This window comes from Marmota flaviventris, chromosome 5, assembly GCF_047511675.1.
Source record: "Marmota flaviventris isolate mMarFla1 chromosome 5, mMarFla1.hap1, whole genome shotgun sequence".
NCBI lineage: Eukaryota > Metazoa > Chordata > Mammalia > Rodentia > Sciuridae > Marmota > Marmota flaviventris.
In genome coordinates this window covers 5,852,242-5,871,799 of record NC_092502.1, presented here as the reverse complement: position 1 = coordinate 5,871,799, position 19,558 = coordinate 5,852,242, and the positions used below count along the sequence as shown (strand labels likewise).

The 19,558-nt window shown below is 33.3% G+C and overlaps 1 pseudogene; it reads left to right on the top strand.

The window, feature by feature from the left end:
• Nucleotides 1-19,558, top strand: part of LOC139705867 (cTAGE family member 2-like) — a 77,016-nt pseudogene that overhangs the window by 37,834 nt on the left and 19,624 nt on the right.

Here is a 19,558-nt window from a genome sequence, read left to right as displayed (position 1 = left end):
AGCTTATTAATATTCCATCCTGTGTACATGACACATTTTTAAAATCTGATCATCTATTGAAGGTTTCATAGCTTCAATATTGTGATTTGAGCCACTTTAGACATTGTTGTGGCTGTGTCACTGTAGTATGATGATTTTAAGGATTTTGTGTGTAAATCAAGGAGTGGGATAAGTGGGTCAAATGGCGGTTACATTCCAAGATTTCTGAGGACTCTCCATACTGCTTTCCAGAGTGATTGCACCAATTTGCAGTCCCATCAACAATGTATAAGTGAACATTTTCCCCACACTGCCACCAACATCTATCATTATTTTATTCTTTTCAGTTGCCATTCTGACCCAAGTGAGATGGAATCTCAGTGTGGCATTTGCCTTTCTCTAATTGAATTTTTTTTCATATATTTTCTGACCATTTGCATATGTTCTTCTGGGAAGTGCCTTTTCAGTTCCTTTGCCCATTTATTGATTGGATTATTGGTTGGTGTTCTTTTGGTGTTAAAAAATTTGAATTATTTGTACATCCTGGTGATTAATGTTCTATCTGAGGTGCACATGGCAAAGATTTTCTCACATTTTGAAGGCTCTCTGTTCATAATTTGTGATGGTTTCCTTTGCTGTGAAAAAGTTTTTTAGTTTGATACCAACCCATTTATTGATCTTTTTTTTTAAAAAAAAATAGTTGTATATAGACCACAATATCTTTATTTTTATGTGGTGGTGAGGATCAAACACAATGCCTCACACATGGAAGGCAAGCACTCTACCACTGAGCTACAGCCCCAGCCCCAGCCCCATATTGATGCTTTTAAAAAATATTTTTATTTGTAGATGGACACACTATCTTTATTTATTCATGTGTGGTGCTGAGGATCAAACCAAGAGCTGCACACATGCTAAGCAAGCACTCTACCACTGAACTACCAGTCACCATTTGCTGATTCTTGATATTAACTTTTGCTTTTTGGAAATCTTGTTTGGAAGTTGGCTTATAGTTCTAACTCTAAAATTACTCTGTAATGGATATTTCATACAAGTGAATGTATACAACAGTAGGTATTTTGTTTTTTACCAGTTTCATTGACTTAGAATACTTTTTCCAGGGATCCTCTGTGTTGTAGCAAGCATCACTATTTTATTTCTTTCTGTTGTCTAGTGGAGTTTTGTTTTATGACCATGTCACTTAGCCAGTTATCAGTTGCTAAACCATAAAATTCTTCCACCTCTTGACAACTCCAGTACTACATGACTGGGGGCATCTATTTACAAGTTAATATTTGGACATGCTTTTATTACCCTGCCTCTTTGTGGTCTTCATGAATTGTGCCGATTGTACCATATCTCTGTCTTATTCTTGCTGTACTTTCTGACTTGTCTGCTTTAATTCACTTGATCATGTTTATTCAGAGATCACATAAAATGAATTTTTATTTTTCATGCACTTTCTTTGACTTTTCTGTCACCAACAGTGTTTGCATGGTGATTATCTTGTTGAGATATAAATTCTCCCAAGGTGAGAGTAATATCTGATATCCACACCTATTCTAGAATAGAATAGTTGTTTTAACAAAATTACTATTTGATATCAATCAATATTTTTTGTTAGTAGATTGGCCTGTTAAGACTTTTATTCTAACTATATTTCAGTGACAAAATATAAAATTAAATTCACTTAATCCAATAGTAAATTCAGTATGGGAAAAATCATCTTCTATATAGATTTCCTCAACATTTATTATGTAGCCAGAATTGGGATTTATAGATGTGTAATCCTTACCAACTGAAAAGCTAATATACCTTATTATAGAAACTTAATCTACTCTTCATAATGCTGGTATAGATTATGTTTTGTTGCGATTGAATTTATGTAAAATTTGTTGTTTGAGTTTGTGTCGAATATTTTCAGTATCTTATTTTCATATTGTTTTTTTCATACTTCTTTTATTCATGCAGATGGATGATCTTACTACAAAGATGAAAAATGCATCTTCAAAGCATTTACATTTGAGAACAAACTATGACTGTTTTATGGAGAACTTGTTTTTTATAAAAAGTATACAAGATACATTTGAAAAAATAGAAAGGAATCAAAAGAAGTTGGAAGAAAATGTAGTAAACTTTCCAAGGCACACACGGAGCACTCGAATAGAACGAGGCCAAGGAGTATGGTGGGAATGTGACATTGAACATCGAGCAAGATGGGATTTAGAGGAGAAGCAAAAACAAGTATTTCTGATTTTACAGGCTATCTTACTTATCTGCAATTTGCTTTAATTCATTTCATTGTAAACTGTATTTTGGATATACGTATTATAGTTGTATTCTATATCTCTTGAGGAAAGATGTTGTGTAGATTTCTAAGAGAAGGAAGACATTTGATGCCCCTTCAAATACCACAATTTACATCATCCTTTCAGCTAATTTGATCTGAGTAATAATTTTCATCAGATAACTGTTGGATATTTGATAATAGTGGGCATAAGTAAGACTATGAGGAGAAAAAAATGTGATGCAGAAATATACTTTTGAATTGTTAAATTAAAATTTTCAACTTTCATATTTTGAATTGATTCTATTATTCTTTAAATTGTTGGATGATCTGAGTGCTAACATGTGAATGATTCATTACTTTGAGCACAGATCAATGGTAGATAGCCTAGCCTGTGCAACGCCCTGGGTTCCATTCGCAGTAGAAAGGAGGAGGAGGAGGGCAGGGAATGAGGAGGGAAAGGGGGAAAGGAAGAACTCAGTTATTATTATTGGTTCAGATTTAATGTAATTGATACTGATGACAGAAGTTTACAGTCTAATATTTTTTTCTTCACATTTATAATTGCTGTCTGAATTTTTGACTCAGAACTAAATAAAATAACTACATAATAATTATTTGGGTTCTAATTAGTTTTAAAATATATTCTTTTTATTTTCTTTAGACACAAGAAGCAGCTCCAGAAATTACAGAGCCGTTCAGAAAGACTAATTTTACTTCAATAAAAATTCAGATGGAACTCAGAATTAGCCATCTGGAATCTGAACTGAAAATTCTAAGACATGCAACTGAGAGAATATAGGCACTTCCATATAGAACAATCCAGATTCCACAAGTATGTCAAAACCTAGACTGAAAGAGAGCAACTTAGTCTCCTTAATTTGTGTCTACTGCATAACTTTGAGACAGGTTGATGAGATTGGTAGCATGCAAAAGTGAACTAGACCCTATAATTTGTGGAAGTAATGTTAGGAAATGAATGTACTCTTGAAATATTAGTCTAGGAAGTTTATCTTTCACTCACCTTTGCATTTTACATCTGAAGGTAAACTATTAAGCTTTCTTCCCTTAGTGTTCTCCTGTATGTAATCTGGTCTATTAGACTTTTAGTTAAGTATTTTTTGTGATTCATATAGTTATATTGTGACAAAACTGCTTCTACATGGAAACATGAACAAGTTTCACAATTTTTGAAAGATTATAACTGAAACCTTAAGTGTCCAGTGTTGCTATAACTACACTCTGGGCACATTCTGACACCTGACAGATTAACTGATTTTTATTTTAATTTTTAACTATTATCCTTACATGATGTCTAGAGACAAAATGTTCTATATAGTTTTTCCTCTCTACATTGTCATACTTGTGATGATAGGAAGTATAACCTGCAAAGTGGTTAAAAATATTCTGATGATCAGTGTTGGGGCCTGTGAATGACAGAATGAATGGGCAGTCTCCTGAAGCCCTGGTAACAAATTCATGGGCCAACTTTCTAGGCAGCAGCTTTAATCTATCTTGATCACCCACTCACCTATCTTGTTCTGAACCAGTGGCTGTTGCTCTGAATTGTCTCAGTGTCAGATGCTTAATTTATCTAGATAATAGGTAGAATATACATATGATGGTAATAAATGCTTGACAATATCTTCAAGGAACATTCTTTAAGTCCTTGAACTGGTTCACTAAATATGAATCTTTGTAGCTTTACTAAAATTTTCTAGTTGCATGTGTTTAAGGAAACCATGATGATTTAATATACTTCAACATAGTAAAATGGCTTTGGTAGTCAAATAAACTAAGGTATATATCATCTGCTATATTTATCTTTAAAATATCAATATTTCTAATGGCATCCTCAAGAATCTTCCAAGGAGAGTCTTTCAAGAAGGCAGCATTGTTACTTGCAAAGTCATACATCGCTGATTTCTGTCTCTCTTCCACCAACATTGCTTTAATTGGAAGTTTGAAGCCCCCTAGAAATATGTACACTTCTTTAGAGAAATTACAAACCCATAATTGCATACACTGTCTCTGTTCTGATTCTTTTAGTGTTGTGCCCACATATGGAGAATTTCTACCTACTCTCTTTTTAAAATATTTTTTTTTTAGTTATAGATGAACAATACTTTTATTTTCTTTATTTTATGTGGTGCTGAGGATTGAACCCAGTGCCTCACATGTGTAGGCAAGTACTCTACCACCGAGCAACAATCCCTCCACTTACTCTTATGGAAAATTTAAATTATTCTTTTATTTGATGAAAATTTTAAAAGTGCATTTAGACATAAATAATATTGAGGTTAATTTTGAAATAATTAAACAAGCATGAAATATAATGTGCTCTAATTCAGTGACCAGTACTTCCACTTTATCTCCCCTTCTTCCTCCCTGTGTTCTCTTTCTTCTGCTCTACTGATCTTATACTTATTTGTAGTTCTTAAGTTTCTTTTTGAATTATGCATTATGAATATACATGAAGGTGAAATTCACTGTGATATTTTCATATGGATTCACAAAAAAATTTGATCAGATTCATTTCACTGTTCCACACTGAGTGCTGTCCCCAACTCCCTGGCTTGGGTTGGGTTAGGGTTAGGGTTAGTTTAGGGTTAGAGTTGCATTGTATAACAGGAGCCCTTCAGTACAACCAGGTGATTTCCTTCATACAAAGAGTTCATTTGAGCGAGTCAAATATTAGTCCAAAAATGATGAGCTATATTTTTAAGAGCTAATAAGAAAAACAATGTCCAGGTATTTTTGAACCAATTTGAAGATATTTCTATAATATTTGACAATTTTTTTTTATCAGGGGTATTATTACAATAATGAAATATCTGCTTGAAAATGAACAAATAAAAGATACCATCTTGCTTTCATTGCACCTTGGTTTAGAGCTTCCATGGTTTTATTTATTTATTTTTTTGGTTGTTTGTTTCTTTGTACCAGGGATTGTACTCAGGGACACTTGACCACTGAGCCATATCCCCAAACCTATTCATATTTTATTTAGAGACAGGGTCTCAGTGAGTTGCTTAGGCCTCATGGTTGCTGAAGCTAGCTTTGAACTCAAGACTGTCCTGTCTCAGCCTCTTAAGCCACTGTGATTACAGGCATGTGCCATCACACCCTGCTTCAATGGTGTTTTGATGAACTTCTTAACACATAGTAAAGCCATGCATACCTATGTTAAATGTGGCCTCAACCTTATTCTTTTATTTGGCATTTTGACCTAAAAAATCACAGGAGAACAAATCTAAGCTTTATAAAACAATACTGAAGTTAAATAGTTATGACAGAAAGAAATAATTTTAACATATAAATTACAATTTAATTTAATAGCTGATATATGTTTTTTTCAGTTTCTTAGCTTACATGAATATCTTTCTGAAAAAAAATGAGAGAATCGGGTTTGAAGTGCTTCAGAGTCATGAAATTGGATGACTATTTACAAAAAGAGAATGAAAGTTAGTTGTTATGCAGGATGCAAGTATAAGTTGTTCTTATTAGTTCTTACCAGAAAAAAATGAGATAATTTACCATTTACAAAACAATGATAAATTGTGTATGAATGTAGACACAATGCAAAGGGGATTTGGGAGGCAACTCTTTTTCCAATGTATTTCTGGGAGAAAGTGACGTTTCTTTTTTACTTATGCATAAGCTAGTTTATTTAAAACTTAATGTAATAGTTCTACATTTCCTTGTGGAACATTAGTTTGCCATATCATGCTAGCCTGAATAGAGGAGTGTTTTTTAAACTCTTTCATCACGTTTCAAAGATATGTCTCCGTAATCGCTGCAGAATGCCTTCAAAGGTGAAGGGAGAAGGAGAGGAAAAAATTACTAGAGAGGAAGAGTGATCAAATTATTTTATGTGCATCTGTGAATATGTCATAATCAATTCCTCTATTATATATAGTCAAATGCACCAGTAAAAATTTTTGTTTAAAATAATTTTCTTTAAAAATAGAACATAAAGCCAGGAATGGGAATTGTGTCAGTCAAAATCATTTGTTTTCACATCAAATGTGTAAAGGCATTAGACACCACCTTATTGTTATCACTACAACATACTTACTATGTTCAGTAATATATTTTAGACCCTATTTGGGGAATTAGCGAGAGAAGAGTTTAATACAAAGAACACTCTACATGGTGATATTTATATAAGAGTTGGAAGTATTTACCACATAACTCATCAAGTGCACATCTATAATGAGCCAAATGTTTAAAAACTGCTGGTCATAACTTCTGAAATCAATTACAATTAAAGAGCTATGTATTTTTTCCAATTCTGAATATCAACAAATTAAAGACCTTAAGTGTGAAACTGCTTTTTTCCCACTTCTGCCCCACTATGAAACTGTCAGCCTATGCACTGACATTCTTTTGTGGGAAAAATGGCATCACCCATTTTCTGTGGTTTATGGCCAAAAGCCCAGACTGACTTAGTAACAGTCACACATTTAAAATACCCTGTCATGACTCTGTCATTAGTTTACATTTGCCTCAAGAAAAGTATGAAATTTCTTAGCCAAAAATTAAAATATCCAATCAACTGGATTTTTGTCAGGTTACTCAGGCTATCTCATCTCACTTGCTTTACTGGCACTTTGCTCTAAATTCTAGTGACACTGGACCACTGTGTTTCCACAAGTGTTCTTTCTCATCTTGGTGTCTGCATGCACCTCTTCCCTTTCTCTCTCAATTTCTGCTTTTACTTCAGGTATTAACTTATGTATCACTTCCATTGAAGGACCTCAAACACTGACACAAATTTGGGACAGAAGTCCCTTCTAAGTGTTCCAGTAGTATCCTGTTTTATCCTTGTCCTAATGCCAATGACTCTGTATGGAAATTGCCTGATTATCTGCTTTTGAAGCTATGACTGTTGAGAGGTGTCCATTATCATCTCCATGATGTCATTCCAGTTCTTGCCAGAATACCCTAGCATATGGTTGTCAAATTTATGCATAAGGGGTGGAAAACCCAAAGCTCTGATACTCAGTCATAATGACAACTGTGTATGAAAATATGGGCATACTGCATTCTATAGTGATTTTGTATTGTGGACATATCTTTTTTTCTTCTTATAAACAATGAAAAGTTCTAAAATTCTTCACTGATTTATACTTATAAAATGTTTGAGAAAAAATATAATTCTTTTTCTCTTCACTTGCTGCAGAATTTGAATCCTGACCATGGGAGCTTCTGCCTTAAGAATTACTAATAAGACAAGACAAGATTTACTTTTGGAAACATCATAAGGATATACAGAGATTTTAAGAAAAAAAATATGAAAGCTAATATTGTGTTTTTCAGACTGTTAATATAATATTTAAATTATTTATGAAATGTATGATGTAAATACTTTATTGAAATGGATGTGTGTAACATATATATAATGAAATTATCAAAATATGAAAATTATTTATATCTGTAAGAAAATTTGAAGTGCAAGTGCAAACCAGTTTTTATTAGATGTGTTTTCAGACTATCTAAATGTTAGCATTTAAGCTCAATTCAGCAACCAAGTCAACACTAATTTGGTAGATCTAAATATCACATTAATGATGGATTATTTATATTATATCACTGAATATGGGTCCAGAGAATTAGGCAACATTATTTTTACATGCTGGTTACTATATTCACTAATGGATTAATGTATTGCAATTATTATACTGCCATCTTTAAATTTGTATTTTAGGCACTGACTTAATAATTTTTCTAATAAGAATATTTGCTTAGTGTTTTATCTTTATTTTTTTTCCTTTTCTCTTTGTTTATACAATCTTGGGAAATAATAGTAAATTTACAGGTTCTAATATAAAGTACTTTTGTCTGCTGAAGCATTTTAAATTGAATTGCTTACATATGCTATCATTTATGATATTTTTAGTATTTCCTACAAGTCAGAACATGCTAGATAACTACAATTCAACATTCATTTATTATGAGTATATTTTTCAAATATTAACAGGTAACAGCATAGTTGTTAATTGTATCAGTTTCATTATGAAGGTTATATTGTTATCTAGCATGTTCTGACTTGTAGGAAATACTAAACCTATCATGAAAGATGGCATATGTTAACAATTCATTTTAAAATGCTTCAGTGGGAAAAAGTACTTTGCATTAGAACCTGCAAATTCACTAGTATTTTCCAAGATTAGAAAAAAAGCAAAAAAAAAAAAAAAAAAAAACACACATTAAGCAAATGCTGTTTCTCAAATCAGCACTTATACATTCTATCATAATGCCTTGGACCACTTAATCCTCAGATTATTTTCATGTTTTTCTAGTAGCCTAATATTGTTCTTTATAAAAAAATATTTCCTTCAGAGACATGAAATGAACTTAATTGTTTTATTTTATAGATGCCTTCTGAATTAAATATTCCTTAGTCTTTTCTTAACCTTCATGACCTTGAATTTTTCAGGGGGAAAGCTTGTAGAATGTGCTTAAAATGGATTCTCTGGTTTCCTTATGATTGGAGCTAGATTACATGTTTTTGGCAAGAGTACCACAGAAATCAATTCTATGATTTTCAGTTTGAATCACATCATGTGACCTATAATATCCTCATTACTGCTGATGTTAATATTGGTCATTAATGTGGTATTTGCAGGATTTTACTTTGTAATTATTATTTGTGTGAAGATAGTTTGAGACTATAAATATTAATATAAATATAAATGTGTATCATTCACCACTAAATTTGTTCATTTATTATACCTATACAGATTAATGGTTTATTTTATTGTGTTTGCTGTTACTTGTTAATATTTTAAAAATTTATTTTTCTTTAAGAAATGTTCTATTTTGATAATGTCAGATTTATAGAAGATTTAAGACAGCAGTGAAAGGAATTCATAAGAAACATCCCCAAATGTTATTCTTCATTTCTAGATAAGTCTACGTACATAACAGTTTTTATCTCTGAACCATTTGCAAGATGCACACAATGTCTTTTTATTTGTAAATAAAAAAATCTCACATTTTCTAAAAATGAGAAATTATCTCTGTAACTATGGTGCAATGATCAAAATAAGTAAACTGTATTGTGAATATCTACTCTACAAATCTTATTCAAAATTTGACAGTTATTTTAACAATTGTCTTTGAACCAAAATAAATCCAATTTTGGGAAATTTTAATATCAATTATTCATGTGTCCAGTGGTCTTGTTTCTTCTGTTTTTTTTTTTTTTTTTTTTTTAATCTGGGATGGTTCCTGAGCATTTCTGGGCTATTCATGATATCTTTGATTTTGATTTTTGAATGGTGTATTTCAGTAGTAGTTCTATAGATTTTTCTTCAGTTTATAATTAGATTTTAATTTTCATAACCAGTGGATAAATGCTCAAATATTTGACTCTCAAATTAACCTGAATGCTGCTGGTAGATTGCACACAGAGATCCCTGTTCCACCAATATGTCAATATATTTGGTGATATTAAAATTAATACCAATGGAATTTGCAAATATTTCTTTAGAGGAGCACATCATGAAGACTTTAGGCTTTGTGGATCAGAAGTTCTCTGTGGTCATAGCCTAAAATCTGCAATATATAATAATTGAATGCCTAATAGCATTCCAATAAAACTATATTTTCAGGGAAAGGGGGTGAGGCTCAGTGATAGAGTACGTGTATAGCACATATGAAGCCTGAGGACAAATCTCAGCGTGGCAAAAGAAAACAACAACAGAAACACTTTATTTGCCAAAAAAAGCTACATTCTGGATTTAGTCTTGATTTGTTGATCCAATGTTCCTCTAATGCTGTGAAACTTGAGTTGCATGTATGTTTTTTTTTTTTTTTGTATGCACAACACACTTCATATGCACCACATCATTCTTCTACAGACTTTCTGTACAATTCAGTTTATGAAATAAGAATATTTTCTGAATTTGCCCTCAGGTTTTGTTATTGAATTCACCATTTCAATATTAATAAGTACTTTGCATATCTGCCCTTGAAACTTATTCTGTTATCTTTTTAAAAATATTATTATTAATTGTTGATAGACCTTTATTTTATTTATTTATTTATATGTGGTGCTGAGTATCACAAACAGTGCCTCATCCATGCTAGAAAAATTCTCTAGCACTGAAAAACAACCCCAGACCTGTGTTATCATTAAGAATGAGAAAATTAATACTCAGTTTATCTAATAAATCAGGAAGAAATTTTCATGATGACTGTAGATTAAATTTTTATGAATTTATTACTTAATACTTTTTTAGCATTTTTGGTGTTACATATGTAATTTTTAAAATGTTCAAAGTTTTACATATGATCATTATGTAAAAATTGAAAAATACAGTTAAAGAAGAACAAAGATTATTCTCCATTATTCCACTTAGATACAATGTCTTTCAAAAGGAGGGTCTGCAAACACTAAATTAAAATCAGTTTTTAATTTTTTTATTTTATTGATTGATTGATGATATTCCGATCTAATCCAGAATATGCTCTACCCTAAGCCATATCCCAAGTCTTCCATTCATTTGTGAATCTCACTCTTGTGGTTTTCTCTTCCTGCATAACTCCAAGAACTAATTTTTCCAAAGTTACCATTGAATTTTACTTTTAACACATCTACACTTAATTTCATGCACTTAATTTTACAATTACTCATTCATCAATGGAACATTTCCACTTCTAATAACAAGAACTCCCAAGTGGATGAAGGGAGTTTAGACTCCACAAAACAGCTATACAAATGATCTCTCTTTCCCACAACCACACATAAATGTATATAAACAGCCTCAATACCCAGCCAAATAGTTGTAGTAAAACTAATAAGAACTGGAGATAGAGGGCAAAACCAAGAACAGCCTCACTAAATGGTAAAGGAAAACTTTTGCCTTTCTCACAGATCAGCTTTTCCCCCAAGTTGACACACCAGTGTGATCAGGAGAAACTGCCCAATTCTCAGTTTTCCCCTTTTGGTGTCAGAGAAAGGAGAACGTAGCTCCAATATTCTGGATTTTTAGAGAACTGTTTTCTGTCTACTGTGACACAGAACTGGGGGCATATTTTGATAATTAGTCACATTGAGAAAGAGGAAAAACCATTGAACATCAAAGAACCTACAGTGCAGAAACCAGGTGGAAGAAAAGTTTATGTACTTTTGATAGAATTCCACAGCTTTCTTCCTAGAAAGCTAAGTGTCTGGAGAGAGTGTATGCACAGCAAGGGTGACAAAGCCCTTAAATACTTAACTGGGCTTGCTGGTGAAGATCTTCCCCTATGTGCAGCCACCAGGAGAGAGAAGTTTGAAACTAAAATTCTCAACCAAAGGCAAACTAGTTCAAGGAGCACCCCAAGAAAAGCCATAACACAGAGCCATGCTATCCTGTAAAATCTGTGGGGCCTAGAAAATGAGGTTTCTTAGTGTTTCTGTTAAGAAACAAGAATGCCAAAAACTACAGTTTTAAAAGTATTAAGAAATACTAAACAATGAAAAATAAATGACAATAAATTAAATATTAGGGATAAATATCAAATATATAATTGAAAATACAAATGATCATTAAATTTGTGGTTCTCAATCTCCCTGACCCCCAGTACTGGGGATGGAACCCAGGGGTACTCCACCACTGAGCTGTACACACCATCCTTTTTAAATGACCACTTTTAATTTTGAGACACTAAGTGCCCAGGCTGGCTTCCAACTTAGGATGCTCTGCTCCCTTCCACCTCTACCATGCTGGGATTAAGGGCATGAGGCACCGTGCCAAGCTTCTCAACCTTAAATAAAGGGAAAAAATAAGGCAAGCGAAACTTTAATACTAGTATTGAGAAAGAATAATAACCACAGTCCAGTAAAGAGAATTTAACAAACAAAAAGTTCAGGAGATTGACATGTACATTTTTCCAAATGATTTTACTTGGGAGACTGAATCAGAGCACAAATTCAGGGCCAGTTGCAACAATTTAGCAAGGCCCTAAGCAACAATGAGACTCTGTGTCAGATTATTATATGAAAAAGTTTGGGATGGAGCTTGGTGAAAGACTACCACTAAGTTCAATCTCCTATACCAATGAATAAATTAATCAAAATCACAAAAGAATATGGCAGGTAATTAATAGCAATTCACTTGAGAATCAAGAAGGAGGACAATTTTTAAAATAAATTTCAAACAAATAAAAATAACTCAGTAAGTAACAAATATGAATGGATAAATTATATCAGAAAGCGGACTATAAGCTACCATTAGGTGGGCAAGCAGACAGTATAGGTTAATAACTGAGTTCTAGGTAAATTTAAGGATCAGATCATTAGATTCTAAGGTGCTTCAATATGTTTTGTACTGCAGAATTTTATCATGGAAGTCTTGGTGTTTTATTTTATTAATATCAAAAAACATGAATATAAACTCAATGGCATAAAAGTTGTACAAATGAATGGAAGTGGAAAAATCTAATTAGAACATCTGTAAAGAGAATCTATAAAACAAGAAAAATACATTCTAGATATAGTAATCCATAAGTTAAAGAGATTATTCTCATGTCTAATCAACACTTTAATGAGGAGTACAGATAAAGGTGCATCTTGGTGAGTACTTCTAATTGAAACAACACTGAAAGTGAAAAAGAAATGAGCACCACTTCTGCAAATCAGGAGACAGCACCATTTTTAGATGGCAAAACACTTAATTTTTTCAATTAAAATCTTGAACCTGAGGCATGCCAGCTAATGCTGTTTATATACTTAAATATAAAATAGAAACATTTAAGCAAAGAAAGGAGATAAATGACATATACACAAGAAAGATTAAAAGTTATTTATTATTAATCTTATAATTTTTTAACTTAGAAAACCTGATATATTGTAAAAAAAATCTTCATTATCTTAAAATCACAATAAGATATGAATAAGAGATAAATTTGGAAAATAATTTTATTTATATTAGGAATTGGGACGCAATAAATTTCTGTTGCTATTGTCTGAAATCTGTAATAGACAGTAAATGAATGGGAGTGGACTCATTGCAAACCTGTTTATTACTAGAATAGTGGCAGGGTGATTGCCTAGTATGAGTGTGCATGAAAGTTCCTGAGGTTGATGCCTAACAGCTATAAAATAAAAGAGTCAAAAAGGTGCCTTTATTTACACATATGACCATGCTGTGGATTGGTCTACAGTCATTAATTTGATGATCTTCATGCAATATCCAATTTTCTGCTAATGTAGCAAATCACTTTAAAGGTACTTTACGTACCTCTCTTACTCCTTTGTAAGCATATCTCAACTTGTGTCACACAACATTTTTCAAGTGACTATGTAAAATTTTCAAAAATTCAGATTTCTAAATGACATTACTTAAAAATTTTCTCCTCTTTTATTTCTGTTTTTGAAATCAATTAATCCATATGACCAATTTGTGTATTTGAATAGTACAAAATATCCTGGAATAGGCTAATTTGTGTCTACAAAGAAACATTGTCTTTGAAATATTTATTCTTCATGGAGCTTTTATGTGCACATATGAACAAAATTTTAAAATTAGCTTTTAAAATATATTACTAAGAAATATTCAAGGGCTGGGGATGTGGCTCAAGCAGTAGTCCGCTCGCCTGGCATGCGTGCGGCCCAGGTTAGATCCTCAGCACCACATACAAATAAAGATGTTGTGTCCGCTGAAAATTAAAAAATAAATATTAAAATTCTCTCTCTCTCTTTTAAAAAAAGAAATATTCAAGGGGTCTTTTAGTTAATTTATATCTTTTTGAATTTATTATTAACTATCTTGGTCTAATGTGGTTTCTGGGCCACATGCATGTAATGTTAAAAAAAAAAAAATAGTGACTGGCTATAATGGTGCAGGCCTGAAATTCCAGTAATGGGAAAATAAATCAGGAGGATCACAAAATCAAAGCCAGCCTCAGCAACTCATTAAGAACATAAGAAACTTAGACCCTGTTTCAAAATAAGAATAAATAAATAGGCTGCAGGGTACAGCTCAGAATTAATGCAATCTTGGGTTCAGTCCCTAGTAGCACCCAGAAAAAAAATGCTATATATACACTACACTATCATCCTGTTATAATTGAAACATACAATCAAACAAGAACAAAATGAGATCTGTCCCCATTATGACATTTTGTTATGCCTTTGAAATAAAGCCTTGTTGTCAATCTTTAGCAGTGAAAACAAATATAATATGGCTCATCAATATTTTATATATATATAATTTATATATAAAGTATTTTAAATATTTTATATATAAATTATATATATAAAATATTGATGAGCCATATTTTTATATATATATATATATATATATATATATATATATATATATATATAAAATATTTATTGCAAATAATGTAGAGGTAAGTATGGCCAAAACAATGCTGAAGAGACTATAAAAATGGGTACATTATATTTAATGGATACTAAAATAATGTATATTTTATGAGCTAGTTAATATAGGGGTGTCTTAAGCAAGCAGGAAATCACTCAATAAAAGAGAGAAAAAAAAAACAAAAAGGAATATTTCTGAGTAGTCCCTGAGTATTAAAACATAAAAGAATAAATGTGACATGGTATTATTTTATTTATATATTTATCTACTTATTTATTTCTTACATACATGACAATAGTGGAATTCATTACATTCATATTTATCCATTCACAGAACAATTTTTCATAACTCTGTATATAAAGTATGTTCATGCCAAATTATGCCATCATACATGAGCTCTTTTTTTGCATTACAATTTTTAATACACCTTTATAACACAAATTGTCATATCTCTGTTTATATATAAGATATGTTGACACCAAATTCACATCTTCATACATGTATTTTGTATAATGATGTCTGTCTTCTTCCACCATCCATGTTATTCCCCTTCTTGGCAGCTGGAATAAGAACCTTAATACTAATATTTGAGAATACAGAGGTTTCTTAGACCTGGAAAGGAAAAGAAGGCAAGGTGAGGCTTCCTTCTGACAGCCCAGTGAAGTGAAAGCAAAGCAGCATGGGGCAAGGGGAGCTCAGCTTCCCCTCTACAGTCAAGTCTTTAAAAGACAAAACAGCAAGGAAAGTAAAGGCTTGGCTTCCTCTTCATAGCAAAGCTAAGGGCAAGGACAGGAACAGTGAGACAAATTTAGCTTCCCAATGACAGCCAACTCAAGGCAATACAAGGCAAAATGCAGAAAGGCCAGGCTTGTTTCCCCCTCAGTAGCCAAGCCATAGCAATGCAAGAGAAGAAAGGTAAGGTGAGGAAGAAAAGCAAACAAGGGTTGGCTTTCCTGATACAGAAGGCAAGGTCAGGCCAGGCAAAGCCTGGCTTCCCTAATGACCAAGCCATGAAAGTTTGGGCCAGACCAGGGAAGATTTGGCTTTTCCTAGATAGCTCAATCACAGCAAGGGATATCAAAGGAAAAAGAAATAATAAGGCAAGACAAGACTGGTTTTCCCCTACATAGCTAAACCATGGTCAGTCAATGAAGCAAGCCATCAATTCAAGTTAGGGCAAGTTTTGGCTTCTCCTGATGCACAAGCCATGACAAGGCTGGAAGGACAAGTCAAGGTCATGCTAGGCAAGGCCAAGCAAGTCTTAACTTCTCAGCAGCCATGCCACGAAGAGGCAAGGCAAGGCTAGATAAGGCAAGACCAGGCAAGAGTTAGTTTTCCTCCAATAATCAAATCTTGGCAAGAAAGTCAAGGGAAGACCAGACAATACAAGTATCAATTTAAAAAAACAAACAAACAAACATTAAAAAAAAAAAAAAAACCGTCAGACTGTGTCTCACAACTGATTCCTCAGCTGGGTCTGTCAGTGAGATCACCTAATATGGCTCATCAATATGGTCTCAGCTACCTTCAGCATGTGGTATTTGGGTAGCCAGACTTTTTTATGATGGCTTGGGGTATCTTAGGATATAAGGCAGAGGTGTGTCTATTGTGTCATTTAATTTATTCTTGGAAGTCACAAAGCTTCTTTAACACTGATGCTATTGGTCATGGTCCTGCCCATATTCAATACAGAAAACACACTACCTAATTCTTAGTGGGCAGGTAAGAAGTGGTCAAACAGACTGCTCACTCCGCCTAAAGTTGTTAAAACATCAAAAAGCCCTGTGACTCCACTCTTCATTACATGTTGATGTCTTAAACTATCACTATAATGTGTAAGTCCCTGTGTATTCTAAAAGAACCAAGTTATGCATGATCCACTAATGGTCTTAAAATATCTTGGAATAAGATGCAAAATTTGTACTTTATGTATCTGCCAGAATACTTAGTTGCAGGACTTAAACATTTATTGAAGGGCATTAGGTAGCTTACAGATTTTCTAAAGGGGTCTGAGAATCTGGGTTGGAAACTATATGGTTGGGAGAAACCATAAAGTTATACTGCATATTGCTTAGGGAAGTTCCTGATGCCACTGATACTGAGCAGACATTGCCTCTCACCCAGCACAATGTTCCAGAACCTCTGGCTATTGCCATCTCTGAAATCTCATGTTCCATGCCTTTATTCTAGCCAAGGTGGATCTGTGCAGAACCTACTTCTGAATGTTATTTGCATCCCAAGAGGTGTCTTATGCATATGTACTCAAATGGCTGATGTTAGCCCTTTTTCTTTGTGTGAGATGCAGCCATGGGAAGAGAAACTGTGTCCCATCGTCCCAGATGTGGAACACGTATGAAAACCTAAATACAGTATATGACATATAATTATGTGATATGTAATGGTTATAAGACTATAAGTACATTAAAATAAATATAATATCAATTAACAGCAACATGATAATATATAAGCTCTCAATGATAAGTTCAAACCTATTTTAATGCACCTGTATCAATTTCATTGAAATAGTCATAGAATTGAGTTCCTGGGAATTTAATGGGTTAAGTCTGAAAATCTACTCCAGGTCTGGAAGGGATGCATGAGGTTTTACTAGACAGAACAGAGTGGTAGGGAATTCATTTAAAAGTCACTACAGAGAGATAGAAGGCCAAGAGAGGTCAAGAGCAAGTATTCCAGCATATAGTAAAGGCCTTTGCACTGAAATTATGCAGAATATGTGTATAGTGATGTTCAAGATAGGAGGTTAGTATAGTTTTTTTCATTCACTAGTGTACTTTTTGCCCTTTACAAATCATATTTTCTTTTTAACTATTTGAAGGTAGTGTGTGCCATGACCAATATATATGCATTACTGATTTTGTTACAAGAAACAATTCCAGGTACTCAAGAGACACTAGCATAAAGGTTCAGATAAACAGGCCTTAGTTCTAAGTAAGACTTTATAGATTTTTAGTTTCAGTTTTTGTTGCAGGACCTGACCTTGGAACTACATGGAGGAATGCTTATCTTGCTCATTGTTCAGCAGGGAAGTTCTAACATAGAATACTATGTTTGGGGACAAATTTCTATCAGAACAGTGTCAAGTGCAACTTCCTTGTTCCTTTGACAAGGAGTTATTGCCCTGTTGGCGCAAGGTCAGCCTACATGTCAGTTTCTAGACTCTTGATGTCTGGACATCCATAAGATGGTCTGTTGTGAATCACCTCTGGCATATCATGACTGTTATATGTAAATTGGCAAATACTCACTGTTAAAGCTATTTTTGCTGTGAAATAAAGCATATGCTGTTCTCTGAAACAATCTCTGGAGGGGTTTCTCCATGCTCTCAAGTTCCCAAAGTAGATGTTGGAAGGGCAGGCCCTTCAGCATTCTGGTGCTCAAACATTGGATAATCAGGTGATTTTGCTTGAGGGATCCCTGGTCATAAGGAAACGCAAAGCTCAAAACATAAGCGGTCAGGGCAATGGGTAATTTACCTGGTTAAAATAAACATGCTCATCTACTAATTACAAAACAGCTTTTAAATACCCAGGGTATAAAAGTAAACTATGAGGAATTAGAGACTTTTTGGCAAGAATTTTTAGCTACAAATCCATGGTTTCCTTTGGAAGGAATATTCAATACCGACATCTGGTAACCAACTGGCTCTGAAAAATGCTCCTCAGCAGGAGTTGCAAACACATAAACAAGCCTCAAACTTCTTTTATGTTATTTTGCTAGCTTTTAGTGGCTCACTCCGGGTGGAGAAGAGATCACAGCAGTGGCCCACTGTTGTTTGGGAGAGACAGCTATCGCAAGAGAAGATCAGAAGGAAAACGGGGAAAGCTAACAAGAACAAAAGATAGTGAGCAAGAGGAGGGTAACACAGATGTAGAAGAAAAGGGGTGTCTGATATGAGATGTTGAGATTTAAGTAGAAATGGAGAAAGAACAGGAGAAAGAATGTAGAAAGAGCAAGGAGTCTCCTCTTTGGCTATAAGTTCTTATATTCTTCTTTTTCACAGATGTTGCAACAGTGCTATATAGAGGAGTTGACTCTTTCTGCATATATTAAATCAAGCTGTACCATGTCAGAGATGGCGATGTTAGGCTTAACATAAGGCATGAAAATCAGTTCTATTACTTGTCAATATTATATATTCCAGGCCTTGGAGCCTTTCTTCAAGGTACCAGACCTCATGATTATACATTATATGGATGACATTATTTTAGCCCACCCCTCTGCACAAGACCTAGACTCCATCTTCCAACAAGTCCAATTAACTCTTAAAGAAATTGAATTAAATAGAGCTCCAGGAAATGTTCAAAAATTAGCCCATTTTCACTTTTTGTGACTCATTTATTAACTCTTGCAGAGATCTTAGTACAGGCTCTCAACATTTACATAAAATCTCCCATTACTTTAAATGATTTATAAAAGGTTTTAGGAAACAGAAATTGGCTTACATTTCAACACGTTCTTTGAAGGGCTCTACCTCCTCTGTTCCAATGTTTGGAGAATGATCTATATTCTTTGTCTTTAAGAAAATTAACTCCTGAAGCTTACAAAGCCTTATAAGAGGTTAATAATCAGCTTGCTGATTTGCATCTTAGCCAATGGGATCCTGACAAGGACATTATTACTGTAGTTTATACACCTCACCTATTCCCACTGATCTTCTTTTCCAGGAATAAAGTAGCCATTTAGAATCAGTGCATCCTTCTGCTGCTTTTTCTTTCAAAATTACCCCCAAATTAGTATGTTTTGTCTAATGGTATTACAACTACACACTAGGACTCTTCAATTATTTGGTCTAAAACCTGATAAATTTGTCTTGCCATTAATTAAACAGGAAGTAAACCTCCATTTGAAAAATAATATCCTGTTTCAACATTCAATTATGACTTTTTCATTGGTTAATCATTTACTCATTGCAAACCTATCCAAGATTTATTTGATAAAACAGTTTATTTTT